The sequence below is a fragment of the Salvia miltiorrhiza genome, unplaced genomic scaffold, assembly GCF_028751815.1.
Source record: "Salvia miltiorrhiza cultivar Shanhuang (shh) unplaced genomic scaffold, IMPLAD_Smil_shh original_scaffold_381, whole genome shotgun sequence".
NCBI lineage: Eukaryota > Viridiplantae > Streptophyta > Magnoliopsida > Lamiales > Lamiaceae > Salvia > Salvia miltiorrhiza.
The window spans coordinates 340,251-358,657 of NW_026651537.1; the positions used below are offsets into that span (position 1 = coordinate 340,251).

Here is an 18,407-nt window from a genome sequence, read left to right on the forward strand (position 1 = left end):
CTGCCCTTTTTCATACTTAGGGCAGATCATTGGTGGGGGAAACAATAAGGTGGCAGATTGGCAGTTCTTAGTGGAAAAGATCAAGAGAAGAATAGAAAGCTGGAAGAATCAAAAACTTGCGTTGGCGGGGCGTATTACATTGGTTAAAGCGGTGTTGCAGGCTATTCCGATTTTCCATCTCTCCTTTGCTTCGATTCCCAAATCCATTGTTCATTCTATCAACTCTTTGTGTGGTAATTTTCTTTGGGGCGGGAGGTTGAATTCTGGGAAAATTACTTGGGTTAAATGGGTAGAGCTTTGTGAAAATTTGTGGGAGGGGGGCCTTGGTCTTAGAAATTTAGAGTGGTTCAATGAAGCGCTAGTCAAAAAATGGCTATGGAGATTTCTTACGGGGGGTGGGAATTTGTGGGCAAAAATTATGAGATCTGTTTATGGGGATGTGGTGTGGGGTACAGAGGGGCTGGAAATTAGAGGGAATCAGAGGTCTAAAAGTAGTTGGTGGGGAAAAATCGTCGAGGGAGGAAGAGGGATGACGGCGAAGTGGTTTGAGGATAATCTTGAGAGAAGTATAGGAAATGGGAGAGAAACGTTGTTTTGGGAGCATAGGTGGTTGGGAAATCAACCGTTAAAAATTAGGTTTCCAAGACTTTTTCTTCTTAGTTCACAGAAAGGAAACTCCATCAGTGACATGGGCAGTTGGGAAGATGATGTCTGGACGTGGAATCTGAAGTGGAATAGAGAGCTTTTTCAGAGAGAAAGTGGGCGGGTAAACGAACTGCTATCTTTCATATCCTTCATTTCTCCACGTGCAGGTAAAGAAGATAGGTGGACATGGAAAACATCAACAGAAGGCGTGTTCACAGTTAAGTCGGCGTACTCTTTAATCAAAGACTTGCGAACTGCAGGGAGAAATTTGGAGGCTAATGCAATGATGTCGACCAAAGCATGGAAAATTTGTGCTCCTCAAAAAGCAAAAGCCACGATGTGGAGAAGCTTCAGGAACCGGTTACCTACGTGCGACACCTTAAAAAATAGGAGAATCCCACTTGAAGAGGCTGAGTCCATGTGTAATGCTTGCTGCTACCGGGAAGAAACTGTCCAGCACTTGTTCTTGCTTTGCTCGAAGACATAAATGATTTGGAATGGAATTCAAAAATGGTTGGGAGTACATTCTGTTCGGCCTAACAACATTGAAGCACATTTCGACTCTTTCACTAACCTTGGAAAGGGAAAGCAAAGCAGAAAATTCTTGGAAGCATTATGGGTGTGTATCATTTGGCTCGTCTGGAAAAGTCGAAATGAAAGCAGGTTTGGAGGTAAGAACTGAGAAGTCACCAAGATGATGGGAGAAATAAAAGTAAGGATATGGAGTTGGAACAAGAGTTTTGGTTTGGCTGATATGGGAACCGATTTTAACTCATGGTTCTCTGATGATATTTCTCACTTTCTTGTTTAACTCTGTTGGTACTTCTGGTACCATGACTTTCTGGTTTTAATATTATCTCTTTTTCTGACCAAAAAAAAAAACACTAATCTACAATTCTTTAATTCTCGTGTCGAAACCAAACGTGTCAAGATTCGTGGGACGAAAAAAGTATATATATATATATAGGGGAGAGTTCAACAAGAACATAAATATTTGCAAAGTCTAGAGTCATAATCTCGTTCGTTAGATCGATATTAATCAAGGGCTGAGATTAAAAGCTAATATAATTAATATAATAATTTTTGAAAATAAAATTGGTAAGATCCCTTAAATTACTCACTTTCCTCTCTCCTCTCTCCTCTCTCCTCTCTCATCTCTCTCTCTCTTCCGTCACTTTTTCCCACTTCCCTCTCTCATCTCTCTCTCTCCCGTCCCTTTTTCCCTATCTCTCTCGTCTCTCACACAGAACACACACACACCGGCAGAACACACACAAAAGGTGGCGATGCCTCCTTCCTCGGCACCGCCCAAGTTCAGCCCACAAGTTCAGAGCCACCGCCGCCCTCAAGTTCAGAGTCACCGCCGCCTTCAAACGCTGGTGGACGTCGCCAACCACCAAATAATTCCTGCGGAATTACCAAAATAAATTAGTATAATGGTAAGCAGGGTCGATCCCACAGAGAGCAGTTAAAAATCATTCAAATCCCTAAATCTATAAAAAACGGTGATGCCACCACGCCTTAATTTTGAGAAGAATTAATTAAAACTAAGAATGCAATAAATCAATTAAAAATAACTCTTGAAACAAATCAATAGAAAGGTAATTCGGCTCAAATAAATCCACACTAATTTAATCTCTGATCCTCGACGCAATAATCAATTAATCCCTATTAACCAACGAGTTATAGGATACCGTGATACGCACTGACATACCCCAATTCCTACTTACTATGTCGATAGACAGCTAGATACGCTAGTCTTGTCTATTTCCCTTATTAAAATATAACCTAGCTGGATACGCCAGTCTTAGGTTTAATATTCTAATAGCATTAAGATGAAGGAACCCCATTTATATCAATTATCCTAGATACGCTAGTAATAATTAACATACCAATTAATTCCTACTACGAACATGGTAGTTTTGTCACTAATCAGCCCTATTCCAACAATTACGGATTGGAGGTGCTAATTGACTATAATCCAATTAAACCTAAGTTGATCAGGCTTAAATAAAATCAGAATTATCATTGAACCTAGGAACAAATCGGAATCAATAGTAATCAATTTTAAACCAATTAGGTCTCACAGATCATTAAATTAGAGTTTCATTATTCTCGCCGAATTAAAAGTTTAGCTACTCATGCTTAAATTAAGAACAAGCAAAGAAATAAAAGTAAACATAGAACAAGAGAATAAATTAAATTGGAAAGAAAATAAAATAACCACTCTGGAATGAAAAGAGAAATCGTCTGCACTCAAAACTAAAAGCAAAAGGATGAACGTAATCAAAGTAAACTAATAAATCTAAGTCTAAAGCTGCGGCTGCCAAGGGAAAGATGATCTCCAGCAAAGACGAAAATTAGGGCAAGGAATTATTTCCCTGAAAGACGAAACTAAGCCCTATTTATATATTTCAAATCCTTCTTGATCACTATGGAAGTTGTCATGCAAAGTAGAACTCTAAAGGCAATAAAATCGTGCAAGATAAGGCAACTTCCAGCTGGCGTACTCAGCAAGTAATCTCCACTCTGGCGGAAATCGCGGCTCTCGCCAGAGGAACGACTGTTGTCAGAGAAATGGACCTCGCCAGAGAAATGGCTATCGCCAGGGGAACGGGTCGCGCCAGAGAAATGGCGATTTCTCTGTCGCTCCAGAGAAATGGTGATTTCTCTGGTGATTGGTTTCTCTGCTCTGGAGAGTTGACTTCGCTGCTCTGGACTTTGATTTCGCTGCACTGGCGCTTTGATTCCTCTGGCTTTGATTCCTCTGGCTTCGATTCCTCTGGTCTGGTTGACTTCTCTGGTCTAGTCTGGAGCGCGGGCTTTGGCGACAGAGCTTATGCTAAAAACACCCTCTTTAGCCCCGAAATCTCCAAAATTGTATTCTTCCATCTAAAAACCTAAATCTCCTGCAAAGCATCAAACAAGCCATAAAACGCACCAATTTCCAGAAGATTCTCTTAAAATAAAGCTCATATAAACCCTTAAAATTAGAACAATTAAGCATCAATCAAACGCCCTCAAGTTAGCCACCGCCGCCTTCGAACGCCCTCAAGTTCAGCCACCACCGCCGCCTTCGAACGCCCCAAGTTCAGCCCACAAGTTCAGAGCCACCGCCGCCCTCAAGTTCAGAGCCACCGCCGCCCAAGTTCAGCCACCGCCGCATTCGAACGCCCTCAAGTTCAGCCACCACCGCCGCCTTCGAACGCCCCAAGTTCAGCCACCACAACCGCCCCCTTCTCCATGCATTGAACATTCGCCGGAGAAGAGGAAGGGGGCGGCAGATTTTGTAAATAATTTTATTGAACTTATACGTATAATTCTGTGAACTTTTGAATTTGTGGTATTGAACTTCTGAACTTGTGTTGAACTTGTCTTGAATGGTGTTAAAGTTTTCTGGTGTTTAATGGGGGAAAATCGTGAGAGAGAAAGAGGTAGATGGGAGAGTAGGATTGAACTTGCAGATATAGTTTTATGAACTTGCAAATACAGTTTTACGAACTTTCAGATATAGTTTTATGAACTTAATTATGTATTTTGATTTTTAGAGAGAGAGAGAGAGAGAGAGGAGAGAGGGGACGAGAGAGAGAGATGAGAGAGGTGAGGGGTGACGATAGAAAGAAAGAGGAGAGAGAAAGGAGTAAATTAAGGGATATTATGAATCTTACCAATTTTAATTATATTAACTTCTAATCTCAGCATTTGATCAAGATTGATCTGACGAACCAAATTGCGACTCCATTCTCCATCTAATATTGTGTTTCCGTAGAATGTGCATTCTACGGAAACACAATATTAGATGGAGAATGGAGTCGCAATTTGGTTCGTCAGATCAATCTTGATCAAATGCTGAGATTAGAAGTTAATATAATTAAAATTGGTAAGATTCATAATATCCCTTAACTTATATATATATATATATATATATATAAGTTCTATGGAAACACAAAGTTAGATGGAGAAAGGAGACGCAATCTGGTTCGTTAGATCAATCTTGATCAAAGGCTGAGATTAAAAGTTAATATAATTAAAATTGGTAAGATTCATATATCCCTAAAATTACTCATTTCCACTTTCTCTCTCCCCCATCTCTCTCTCTCTCACGATCTGCCCGTCCCCTCTCTCCTCTTTCTTTCTATCTCTCTCCCTCTCCTTGTCACCGTGAACCCCCCAAACCCGCGCCGCCTAGGGTTCGAATCCCTCAGCGCAGCGCCGCCTTTTCCACTATCTCTTCTTCTCCCTCTCCGCCGCCCCCTGTCACCGTGAACGCCCCAACCCGCGCCGCCTAGGGTTCGAATCCCTCAGCGCAGCGCCGCCTCTTCCAACGCCTTCGATCATCGGCGGCACTCCAGACCTCAGACACCACACCACCAACACGGATCTGTTGCTGCTGCTGCTTCCGAAAAAACATCGCCGTTCAAGGTGGCAACCGGTAAGGGGAAGACACAACGGCTGCTATCTATTGCCGGGAGACGACGCAGCAGCTGCTATTGCAATTCACGCCTCCGCCGTTGTACGTCTGCCCAGCCGCCCTCCATCGCCTCCGCCGCCACGAAGTCTGAAGTCAGTGCCTACCTCTCTGAACTCCGACAAGGAAGCCACCCCCTTCTCCGAATATATATATATATATATATATATATATATATATATATATAGGGTTGGGTTCATGTGGATCCCTATGCTTATAATAGATCCGTAGATCCAAATCTAGACCACACATTTATGACATGTGGCGCATCAAGATGGTGACACGTGGCAAGGCATTTCAAGGCAAAATCTGGAGAGGGGTAAAATTGGAATGTAATTTTCGAAATTAAAAAAAAATAGATTTTCTCAAAATAGGTATATTTTAGATGCATAAAGTTTCATACGAGAATGCATGAACTTTCATATAAAAATGCATAAAGTTTCATATAAAAATGCATAAGATTTCACCCCACCCCAACCCCACCCCCCACACCCCTGAACCCCACCCCAACCCAGAACCCCACCCCCACCCACCCCCTACCACCCCACCCCCCACCCCCCCCCCAAAAAAAATTTCTTTTTTTTATTTTTTTAAAAACTGATTTTCTGACCACTGACCCACCCCCACCAAATTTTTTTTTTATTATTATTTTTTTATTTTCTCAAAAACTGATTTTCTGACCACTGACCCCCCCACCCCACCCCCCATTTTTTTTTTTTTTGAAAAACTGATTTTTACATGCATAAAAAAATTACATGTTTTACATGCATATACTTTCGCATAGAAATGCATATACTTTCACACAAAAATGCATTACATTTTTTGAAAAAATATAACTTTTTTGGGCTGGAGGGTGGGTGGGGGGTTAGCGGTCAGAAAATCAGTTTTTAAAAAAATAAAAAAAAAAATTTGGGGGGGTGGGTGGGTGGGGGGTGGGGGATAGGTCAGCGACTCAACAATCAGAAAATCAATTTTGAAAAAAAAAATTTGGGGGGGTGGGGGTCAGTGGTCAGAAAATCAGTTTAAAAAAAATTGGGTGGGGGGTGGGGGTGGGGCAGGGGTGGGGGGTGGGGCAGGGGTGGGGTGGCGAAAATACCAGATTTATTAAAATGAAATGCATTTTTTGTATAATTTAATGCATTTTTATGTAAAATCTTTATGCACTTTTGTTTGATTTTATATGCATGTGAAACATGACTATTTTGGGGGGTGGTAATGGAGAGGGTTGGGGGGTGGTGTGGGGTGGGTTGGGGGGTGGTGCGGGGTGGGGTGGTGAAAATACCAAAACTGTAAAAATCAAATGCATTTTTTAGTTCAAAGTTATGCATTTCATGTGAAAACTTTATGTATCTTCGTGGGAAACTATATGCATCTAAAATATATCTATTTTGAGAAAATCTAAAAAAAATATTTTTTTTATTATTAAATTCGAAAATTACATTCCAATTTTACCTATCTCCATATTTTGCCTTGAAATGCTTGGAAACTCCTTGCCACGTGTCACCATCTTGATGCGCCACATGTCATAAATGTGTGGTCTAGATTTGGATCTACGGATCTATTATAAGGATAGGGGATCTACATGATCTCATTCCTATATATATATATATATAAAGAAACTATTCACATATTTCAGAGTACAATTTGAGTTTCAAACTAAATATTCTTTTTAGAATGTCAAAAAGTATTTTGGAAATCAAATAGAGAACCAATTTTTATATTTGAAAAGCAGGGAAATCATCAATTATGGAATTGATGACCAACTTCCAATAAAATAGAATCAAAACAGGCCTTTACTCAAAAAAAGTGATATAATTGACTTCAACAAAAAGTGCAATTTTATTAGCAGCATTAATGATCTGTTGCAATACTGGAAAAGGAGTCGTCCTCATCCAGTCAAAATAATTTCTCTCTCTACTCTGTGAATCCTTTCCGCACCGGCGAGGGTTTCTCGGGAGTTTTAGCGTGCTTTTCTCTGGAAAAGGAGTCGTCCTCTTCGTGGGAGGGTAGTTTTTGTCCCTTTTTAATCTTTTGTTCTTGTCTTTTGTCTTCCTATGGATCCCGACGAGATTGCTAGACGAGTGGCGGATCTCCAGCTTGCTACGGAAACCTCCACAAAAACCATTACAATGACAGTTCAAGAATCAGAATCAGAGAATAAAAAAGCATCTAGGATGCTCATTGGAAAGATTTTCGCTGATAGGCAGCATTCACGCGATTTGCTGCGTGAAAAAATTCCCGCGGTGCTCCAGATTCGGGGCTATGTTGATGTTGAAGTTGTGGGATTCAATATTTTTGTTTTACATCTCGATCTGGAGGCCGATTTCGCTAGGATCCTGTCCGATGGACCTTGGCACCTCTTCAATGACCTGATGGTGCTAAGGAAGTCTGACCCCATGAAAACAGTTGCTACCACAGAGTTTGTGGACATCTCCATCTGGATCCAACTTCATAATCTCCCCCTGGCTTGTATGAATTCGGGGATGGTCCGGAGAATTGGGGAGAAAGTGGGGGCTGTGATGGAAGTGGAGGAAGGAGAAGGGGGGAGATGCCTGGGGAAATTTGCTAGGGCACGAGTTTTGCGTTCTATCCAAGAACCGCTGGTTCGCTGTGTTCCGATTGAGGTGGAAGGGAACAAGGAGCCAGTGATGGTTCTGGTTTTATATGAAAAACTCCCAGATAATTTTTGCTTTGCTTGCGGAAGAATCGGGCACTATCTGAAGAACTGTGAAGGGAGTGAAGAGGTAAAGGCGAAACCGAGCTTTGGAAATTGGCTTAGGGCCGGTAGGGGGATCGACTATCGGCGAAACCCAGGAGGGGTGAAGCCACATATGACTCTGCAACGCACCTTGATGAAACAACCCACACCGGGACTAGGGAACAAACCCCGACCACCCACGCAAGGCGACCCACCGGTGCAGAATAAGAGGCAGGGGGCAGAGCTACCTCCACCACCGGGCTTTCAAAGAACTCTTACCATCTGCAACTTGGACAATAGGGTGGGAAAACAGAGGGAGGGAGATGGGAGAGAGATGCTGGAGGATCTTGCTGACGGACAAAAGAAAGGGAAGATGAGGGAGGAGGAAGCCAAGACTTTTGAAATTGAGGAGGAGGGGCTGGGAGAGGAAGCTCAGGAGAGTGGGGCGGCTTTGTTGGGTGAGGGAGAAATTATGCAGGTGGATATGAGGAAAAATGCGAGCCTCTTTATTGAAGGGGGGGAAAATATTGGTGAATCACATGTGGAGGGGGAGGCAAGAGAGGGAACAGAACTTAGTGGAGGGACCCCACCCTTCACCATTAATATTATTCCCCCTGTTAAGAAGAGAATTAACCCGAATATTAAAGGCTGGAAGAGGATGGCTAGGGACAACAACAAAGCCTCTGAAACGGCCTATTCGGAAGTCAAAACAAGCAAGACTCGGTCCATAAAGAGAGACTTTGATCAGATTGACCAAATTGAAGAGGCAAACCCAACGACAAAATGCCCAAAATCTGGACAGCAGGAGAACGAACGCAAAGGGAGAAAGGCGGAGGCTGCGGCGCAGCCCCGCCGGGGATTATGATTTGCATGATTTGGAATGCGCGTGGGATGGGAAAACCACACGCATTCCACGAACTCCGGGGCTTGATTACCGGATTTTCCCCGAACCTGGTCTTTCTGTGCGAGACGAGGCTCGTTGCAAGCAAATGCAATTTCTGGAAATCTCAACTTGGTTTTGAGGGTGCTTTCTTTGTTGACGCGAGAGGTAAGAGTGGGGGTTTGGCCCTCATGTGGGATAAGAGTCTGGATGTGAGGGTGGTGTCATACTCAGCGGGTCACATAGATTGCTTGGTGACTGGAGATGGTGTCAAGTTCCGTTACACGGGGTTTTATGGTAATCCAGAGACTGATAAACGACATTTTTCGTGGGATCTTCTCCGACGTCTGAGTGACATTCAACTTGCAGATGATCTTCCTTGGCTGGTGGGCGGCGACTTCAATGAGATCTTATCGACTAAGGAAAAACAGGGGGGACGCACCAGGCCGTCGAACCAAATGAATGCTTTCCATGACACTCTTTTGTACAGTCTGCTCCGGGATATTGGTGAAGGAAATGACGAGTTCACCTGGTTTAACAAGAGATCTGACATAGCAATTTTTGAGAAACTCGACCGGTTCTTAGGGAACCGGGAGTGGATGGCATGCTTTGGTCAAACAAAAGTTAAAACGCTCGATTTCTTTGGGTCCGACCATAGGGCTGTGCTGTGCTCTTTTGACAGGGACAATCGGGAGGCCAGGTTCATTGGCAAAGGAAGATTCCACTTTGAGGATAAATGGTTCATGGAACGGAGTTTCGTCCCCGACTTCTTATGCGAATGGGTCTCTTTACAGCATGAAGGAGATCTTCCCAATAGAATGGTGCGATGCGAGAGGTTTCTTAAGGCCTGGGCGGGGAAGAATTTCGAAGGGCTTGCTAAGCAAATTAAAAAGCTTCGCCAAGAGAGGTCCGAGATTATGAGCAGCATTGGGACAAAGCACACAGCAGCGGATATTTTGGCCATTTCGAATCAGATCGAGAGAGCTGTTGAGATGGAGGATCATCACTGGAAACAGTGGGCTCGTTTGAACTGGATGGCGAATGGTGATAGGAACACTAGAGCTTTCCACATTCAAGCCTCTAAACGCCGGAAGAAGAACACCATTCATAAGCTCAAAGACAAGAGAGGACATTGGCAGGAGAAGGAAGAAGAAAAGGCAGCGGTCATCCATGATTACTTCCAAAGCCTTTTTTCTTCGTGCAACCCTTCAACGGAGAACATTGGGAGGGTGACTAATGGAGTGGAAGTCTGTATTAGTCAAACTGATTTTGCTTTCCTTGATAAGCCCTTCACGGCTGATGAGGTCCGGGTCGCCTTGTTTGACATGCACCCGACGAAGGCACCGGGGCCGGATGGTTTCAATGCTAGATTCTACCAACGTTTTTGGCCGGCTGTGGGAGATTTCGTGACTGAACAGGTGCTGGCAGTTCTCAATAATGAGGTTGATTTGGCTTCTTGGAACAAAACTCTCATTTGCCTTATTCCCAAGGGCGACAATCCCACATCAGTCGCTGACTTTAGGCCGTTGAGTTTATGTAATACCTCCTACAAACTGGTGTCCAAGGTTATCGTGAACCGGCTGCGGTTGGCACTCGGGAACACTATTGACCAGACTCAAAGTGCGTTCCTTAAAGGGCGACTGATCACGGACAACATCTTGATCAGTTTTGAATGCCAACACTGGCTCAGGAACAGGAAAAAAGGTGAGACGGGTTACGCCGCGCTGAAACTGGATATGAGAAAAGCGTTCGATCGTGTGGAGTGGAATTTTCTTGAAGCTATGATCCGAAAGATTGGCTTCCCTGAGAAGCTTTGCATTCTCCTTATGAGGTGTGTTAGATCCGTGTCCTTTTCCTTTCTTCTGAACAGAGCGGTCTTTGGGGATTTTCGTGCGACACGAGGGTTGAGGCAAGGAGACCCGCTTTCACCTTTCTTGTTCGTCATTTGCGCCCAAGGTTTCTCCTCGCTTTTTCGTCAGTTTGAGCAGCAAGGCCGCATCCACGGTGTGCCTTTCATCCCTAGGCAACTGAGCATTTCCCACTTGTTCTTTGCGGACGACAGTTTGATCTTCTTTCAAGCCAAGTTTTCTGAGGCTGCTGCAATTAAGGAGCTTGTTTCAACTTACGAGAAAGCTTCGGGGCAGTCTATTAATCTCGACAAGTCTTCAGTGACTTTTAGCCCGAACACAAGGAGGAGAGACGAGAGGGGAATTTTGAGCTGCTTGGGCGTTAGTTATGGTGTCGGCAATCAAAAATATCTGGGAGTGCCTGCCTTCTCTATTAGCCAAAAAAGGTTCCAGTTCAGATACCTCACCGAGAAAGTCCAAAAGAAAGTCTCATGTTGGAACCAGCGGGAGTTCTCGGGAGGCGGCAAGGAGACTCTCATTAAAGCAGTGATTCAGGCGATTCCCACATACGCAATGCAATGTTTCAGGTTGCCGGAGTCAGTTTGTGATGACATTCACCGCATTTGTGCGAGTTTCTGGTGGGGGGATAAGAATGACAAACGGCGAATGCATTGGAGGCGATGGGAGGTGCTTTGCAAACCAAAGGACGAGGGCGGCATGGGCTTTAGGAATCTGAAACACTTTAATAAAGCTTTGGTCGCGAAGCAAGTCTGGAGGATGATCCGCCATCCCGACTCTTTAGTTGCGAAGGTTTTCAAAGCGAAGTACTTCAGGGACGATGACATCATGTCGGCTCCTGTCAAAAGGAATGCTTCTTTTGTGTGGAGATCTTTGGCGTGGAGCAGGACCATTATTGAGACTGGTTCGATCTGGCAGGTGGGTGACGGATCAAAGATCCGTGCCCTCGCTGACCCTTGGCTCACTGATTGGCAGACCGGCTACCTGAGGGGGAAGGCGGGAGAGGCAGATGGAAACACAAGAGTTGCTGATCTTATCACTAATGAAGGCGTTTGGGATGAACAAAAACTTGGGTCGATGCTGTGGCCGCACGAACAGGATGCTGTTAGACGGACGCCAATCGGTGAGTTTGGGAATGTTGATGAGAGAAGATGGAAATTTGAGCCGAGCGGCTGCTTCACTGTGAAAACGGCGTACTTGCTGGAACACGGCTACTATAATCGAAACCCTCATTGCAGCGAGGGTGACAAGAAGTCGTGGGGAAGAATGGTCTGGAACTTGTCGGTGCCACCCAAGGTCAAAGTCTTCTTGTGGAGGGCCTATAATGATCTTATCCCGACTGCATGCAATTTGCGTGAACACCATGTTCCTGTTGACGGCATTTGTGATAGATGCAAGGACAAATGGGATTCCACCGAACATAGCCTCTTGTTCTGCCCAACCTCTAGGAAAGTTTGGAAGAAGACGAGATTTTCGGCCTTTTTGAAGAAAATGGAGGGCTCGAGTCTGAGAGACGTTGGGACTGCAATTCTGGGCGAATTTTCGCAGGAATCAGCTGAGATTTGGGCCCTCATGCTCTGGAAATTGTGGTCTTTTCATTGCGCGTGTGTGCATGGTGACGGCAGCTACATTGCTCCGCCGACGGAGGGGGATTGCGAGGCTGCCTGGAACGCCTTTCAATCGGCGAGACAGCTTTGCTCAGCGGAGAGTGCAATGGGGGTGAAAGTTGGCAGCAACCGCTGGATTCCACCGCCGAAGGGGAGACTCAGGGTGGACGTCGACTCTTGTTACAATCCTAGCCAAAACTCTTATGGGGCGGGGATTGTGATCAGAGATGATAGGGGCAGAGTGCTTCGTGCCGTTGCCAAAGCTAGGGGGCCTTCCTCCAATGCTATGATTGCGGAGATTATGGCGGTGGTCGACGGACTGTTGGAGAGCGTGGAGAGTAAGCTGTATCCTGTTGAGATCTACACCGATTCACTCCTTGCTGCAAGGATTATGGCCTCTCCTGGTGATGATCGAGATTTCCTTCCGGAGGACATTCTCGACATAGTCAGCCGCGCGAGGGAGTTCACTCTTTTTGGGGTTTTCCATGCCCGTCGTTCTGCCAATAAGGCAGCTCACTTGCTTGCACAGTTTGCTGGGAGGACGAAGCAATACGCTTCCTGGGATTTTTGTTATCCTCCTTGGCTTCATGATGTAATTACTGTTGATCTGGTTTGATATATATTGTTCCTTCCTTCAAAAAAAAAACAAAAAGTGCAATTTTTTTTTTTCACACTACCATATAGTACCATAAACCAATATATATATACAAATTTATTTCAAAAACGCCAACTCACTCACTTCCTCAAAATCATCGCTCATGGCGGACTGCATCTTCGAGCAACTCAAATCTCAGCCCACATGGCTCCTCCTGCTCTTCTCCCTCGGCTCCTTCTCCCTCCTCAAACTCTCCCTCTCCATCCTCAAATGGGCCTACGTCAATTTCCTCCGCCCCGGCAAAAACCTTAAGAAATACGGGTCGTGGGCCGTAATCACGGGCCCCACCGACGGCATCGTCAAATCCTTCGCATTTCAGCTGGCGCGAAAAGGGCTCAACTTGGTTCTAGTTGGACGGAGCCTAATAAGCTCGAGGAGGTCTCGGGCGCGATCAAATCCGAATCCGGGTCGATCCAGATCACGGCGTTGCGAGGATTAAGGAGGCGATCGAGGGTTTGGATGTGGGATTGCTGATTAATAATGTGGGGGTTTCGTATCCGTACGCGCGATTCTTTCATGAAGTGGACGAGAAGCTGTTGAATGATTTGATTAGGGTTAACGTGTTGGACACGATGAAGGTTACGCAGGCGGTGCTGCCCGGGATGGTGGAGAGGAAAAAGAGGGCGATTATGAATATTGGGTCCGGCGCCGCCATTGTTATTCCTTCTGATCCGCTTTACTCTGTTTATGCTGCTACTAAAGCGTGAGTCGTTTTTTAAAGATTTCTCTTTTCTTGCTTTTGTTGCTGTTTTCGTTTTTGGGTCTCTCTGTTTTGTTGCGTGGATCGATTGCTTTGCTGCTTTTAGTTTCAAGTAGTGTTTGAGGTTGGTTGTTTGATGTTTAGTTTATCGTCGTGAGGTTTCATCTATCTCTCTCTATCTAGCTTGATGCTGGAATTTAGTATAATGGAAGTGGTAGATGTGAAATATGGGGGAAAAATGGTTTCATTGCGTGCCAAATCTAGAATCTGGTTAGATTGAGTCTTTTTTCTTTTCTTGAAAGTTTTCTCTTGTTTTTGGCCCTTTTGTTGTTGTTTTTGTGTTTGGCTCTCTCTGATTTGTTACTTGGATCGATTGCTTTGCTGCTTTTTAGTTCGAAGTAGTGTTTTGAGGTTGCTTGTTTGATGTTTAGCTTTGTATGCCAAATCTAGAATCTGGTTAGATTGTTTGATATTTGATTAGCTGATCTTGTTGATGGCTGATTTGTTGCCTCTTTGTGCTGAGAGTAAAATTTATTGAATGGCGTAGTTTGAAATTAATGAATCTGAGACTGAGTTGCAGCTGGTTTGGTAGTTCCTTACATGTCTTCCTTGTTTTTCTTGATTCTGGAATTTTAGTATACTAGAAGTGGATGGATGTGAAAAGTGGTTGCCTTTTGTGCCTATTTTAGAATCTGGTTCTTCTGTTTGATGTTTAATTTTTTATTTTTTGTTTTTTTATTTTTAAATCTTAGTTGGGCTTGATTCGTTGGCTCATTGAGTTAAGATCGAAGCTTTCTGAATGGCGTACTTGGTAATTAATGAGTTGTCATAAGTTTGGTGGCTTTTGATCTATCCAGTTTCGTCTTTTTGCTTGATGCTGGAATTGAAGTATTGTAGAAGACTAGAAGTTGTTAGATGTAAAAGTGGTTACGTTTTGTTCCTATTTTAGAATTTGGTTTCACGTTACTTATAGAGAACAAGATTCTTGTGGCTTTGGAATCTGAATGATTAAGAATGTGCTAATACTTGTACTAAGTTTTGGAATCTTAATGGCGTACTAATTTTGCGTGAGATTACCGGACAAAGGTGATTAATGTGTTTTGTTCGAACTACTAGTACTAAGTTGAGGTTGGCTTTTTCAGGTACATCGATCAGTTCTCAAGATGCCTTTACGTGGAGTACAAAAAGAGTGGGATTGATGTACAGTGTCAGGTATGCGCACTCGTCTACCTTCAACGTATCCTCTTTTACATGTTCTTTGGAGTATTTTGTATCGGGGATCGTATTGTTCTGTTGCTGAGTGTATTGCCTTTAGATTTCGAGAAATGGGACTCACGTTTAGGTCAAGCTCCATAGGCCATGATTATAAGTCCCTGTCTGATGAAACCAACAGATTTCAAGCTCCATTGGATATGAGTCGCTGTGTAGCATTCATTTCGAGTGAGCATGACTAAATCATCACGGGCTAGTAGAAGAAAAAAGAAAAGAAAAGAAAAAATTGAAATTTAGCTGGTTTTGTAGAACAGCTTAGAGACTCGCTATGACTGTCGTTTGATTCCACGTTGATGCCTTTATATACCATCGTCATGACTAACATGGATGACTAGCTACTAAATAACAAGAAAATAGCATCACTTGTGTTGTTTCATTTAAAAGGGCTAAATCTGATATGCTGCAACTGGTAGGTACCACTGTACGTTGCCACAAAGATGGCATCAATCAGAAGGTCGTCCTTCTTCGTTCCATCAGCAGATGGTTATGCTCGTGCAGCTCTCCGTTGGATAGGCTACGAGCCACGTTGTACTCCTTACTGGCCACACACCCTCTTCTGGGCCGTGGCGAATTCTCTGCCCGAGTCAGCCATTGATGCGTGGCGCCTCAAGTTCTGCCTCGCCATTCGAAGCGAGGACAGCTCAAGGATTCGAGGAAGCAGGAGTAGAAGCCAAGTCAATCCACTTACACTCATTCTATCTCTATGTTTCATTCTTTAGTTTCCACCCTCATCAACCAAGAATGTTGTTAGTTATTTGTGTAACTTAATATGCAAGACTAGTGTAACTTTATTTGTTTACAACTTTGAAGTATTTTCTCAATATTCTTGAAAAATAATTCCTGTACTATTGCTTATATTGATAATCTTGTGCGTCCGTGTGCGTGACATGTATTGATGAAATGAAATAGGAGACGAAGCTGATCATTCAGTCGAAACCAAATGTGGTTTAAGGAGTAACAAATCAAGAATTGAGTGAAAATTCATTTCTACACCGTCGGATTGGATCTTCTTGACCAGATTCACGGCTGCGTTTCCACGTAAAAATACGTGTGAACAAGCTCGTCGATCTCCTCAGTCCGCCGCCGCCCGATTTCTTACTGAGCTGCGCTAAGACGGCCCTCATGCTCTGATCGAACCGGCGTCTGAAAGTCGGGTATCTCGATATCGACTTGGTGATCCCGACAAGCCTTCGCCCCAGAGCCTCAAGCTCGGCTCGTTTAACTTCCGATTTGGGCTCCGGCTCTGGCTCGACGGCGTCACCACTAAACAGCACTAACTTACACAAGTATTGCTCTTCCATCTCAGAGAGGCTAACAGCTTTGATCTGCTCTTTGATGATCAGCAAAGGCTTGAGAAACCACTCATAAAACATGTCTTTAGGCCTATTCGAAGACGTTATTTCCACGTCGTCACCTGTATCAACGATCTTTTCTTTCACATTTCTTAAAAAAATACGACAAAATTACTCAAAAAAGATGGAATATTAGCAACTTTTTCTTCAACTTACTCAGCAAAATGCCACCACAATCAGCTCTAGCTGATCTTAGAAGTGTTTGAAGAATGCAGTAAGCAGGCAATCCAACGGTCAGCATTCTCCCACGGTCTCTCTCCGGTTCTTCGCCTCTTCGATATCGGTCAGTTTTATTGTGCTCTTGGACACTAAAACTTCGCCCAGACGCCGACACTCCTTGAACAAGGCATCAGCTAGCTACGCGGAAGAGATGGAGAAGATCTTAGCAGCAGACGAGACAAAGTTTTGAAAACGTATTCCATACCTCGAGAGGCTTCAAATCGAGCATCCGGGAAGCCATAGGAGAAGGCGGGTTTTGAGTTGAGAGAGAAGTTGGCAGCGGAGAGGCCTTCTCTCTGTAACGCGGTCTAGGCTGTATTCGTCGTAGATAGACACCGAGGCAACAATGTAGCACAGCCCAAACCAGATTGAGCTCTCCTGCACCCAAAAAGAAAACATGGGATTTCAGCACAAGTTGAAGTTAAGTCCAACAAGACTCTCTCTCTCTCTCCCCAACCTGATACACGATCACAGCTGCACAAGCGCCCACGAAGACAGACGACAAGATGGAGCAGACAATGGCTGCAGCCACGACCAACGGCCAGAGCAAGATTGCGAGCCCTGCAAAGGGCACACATATAGTCTCCGAGAACGGTCCTTCACGGCCATGCAGTCTTGCAACAAGCGACGCCACCCCTTCACGAGCATATACGGGCTCTTGCACAAGGCCAGAGTCGAGATCACAGGCAGGTCCACAGCCACGCCCACAACTCAAGCAACGAGAGCTAGAGGAACGTGCAGCAACCTGCATACACACGCAGCATGAGCAACCTCAAATTCACCTAACATGAAACCCAAGACGGCCTACTGACAGAAACACGAGTAAAGACTGATCTAAACACACCGGATATCATAGCGTTTTTCCTCTTCGTGGCGTAGATCATCCATGATTGAGAAGTAGGAATGATAGCAAACATCTGTGAAATCCCGGATCATAGTGAAGCTCCCCTCCACAGCACTCCAAGTCCCATCCTGCAATGAGAGAGAAAAACACCAGTGAGAGAGTGAGGAGATTGAAGGTCTTGAGCTCAGCAACAGAATGCATACACAAATGCAGTGGGAGAATTTGCTAGTCTTCCCTTCTTCGACTGCACGGAAAGTGGCAAGAATCGGGGCAAAGAGGCCGTATGCTGCCCCGGATAGAATGCTGCAGGCAATGCCGATTGGTGGCCATGAAATTAAGACAATAGCTAAACATATGCAGATTAGGAGCTTCAAAGCTGGACCAAACTGCTTTGTGCTGCATTTGCAAGAAATATGAGTGCTTATATAAGCTCAATAACAATAGGCAATGTGCTTGAAATGAGGGTCAAATAAAGGCTCAAGAACTAACCTTAGAATGCAATAATATGTGTAGAAACAGTGCAGAGGCCAAAGAAGTAATATTATCCCAGAAATTCCTATTGTCACTATGAGAAGTATTATTGGAAACATTATGATACCTAAAATGAGAGAAAAGAAATTGTTGATTATTTAATGATACAAGCTTCTACAATTAAAGCCCATAGTCAAGAATGGCAAAAAAAGCTCAACTGCAATAATTGAAGTTGTAAAGGAAAAACAACAAGTAAGCAAAACAATTAGTAAACATGAGGAAATTTGTACAAACCTTTAATGGAACCAAGAATGAGGAGGCCAATGAAGAAGGGCAAGAAACATAGGAAGTTCCACAAAGAAGCCCAAAACCCTCTAGAAGTTTCCATTTTGCCTCTGATCAACTCAATCACCTAAAATCTATCTCAAAATTTCTGCCAATGGCTTCCTCAAGAAGGAAAAAGAAAGTAGAAAATTAGTAAAGAAGACCGGTTTTTTCTTCACTTAACCTTAATCTCTTACTTCATCAAATACTAGGAGACAAGACTAGTGGGGTTCTCAAAACGAGGGGGAAAAATTAACTAACCTAAGAGTTTCAAATTGTTAACATGAGGGGAAAAATTTGGTTAAAAAATTATGGATTTTTATTAGTGGGGATGAAATAGTTTTTCATCTTACTGCTACTGAGTTGAGAATTCTACATTTTCTATTTCCTCTCTTTCACAAATTACA

General features: G+C 43.9%; 2 pseudogenes; one reads left to right on the plus strand and one right to left on the minus strand.

The window, feature by feature from the left end:
* Positions 1 to 12,881: 12,881 nt before the first annotated feature.
* On the plus strand, positions 12,882 to 15,638 carry LOC131004339 (very-long-chain 3-oxoacyl-CoA reductase 1-like; annotated as a pseudogene).
* A 60-nt stretch (positions 15,639 to 15,698) lies between these two features.
* Positions 15,699 to 18,337, minus strand: LOC131004337 (uncharacterized membrane protein At3g27390-like; annotated as a pseudogene).
* Positions 18,338 to 18,407: the final 70 nt, after the last annotated feature.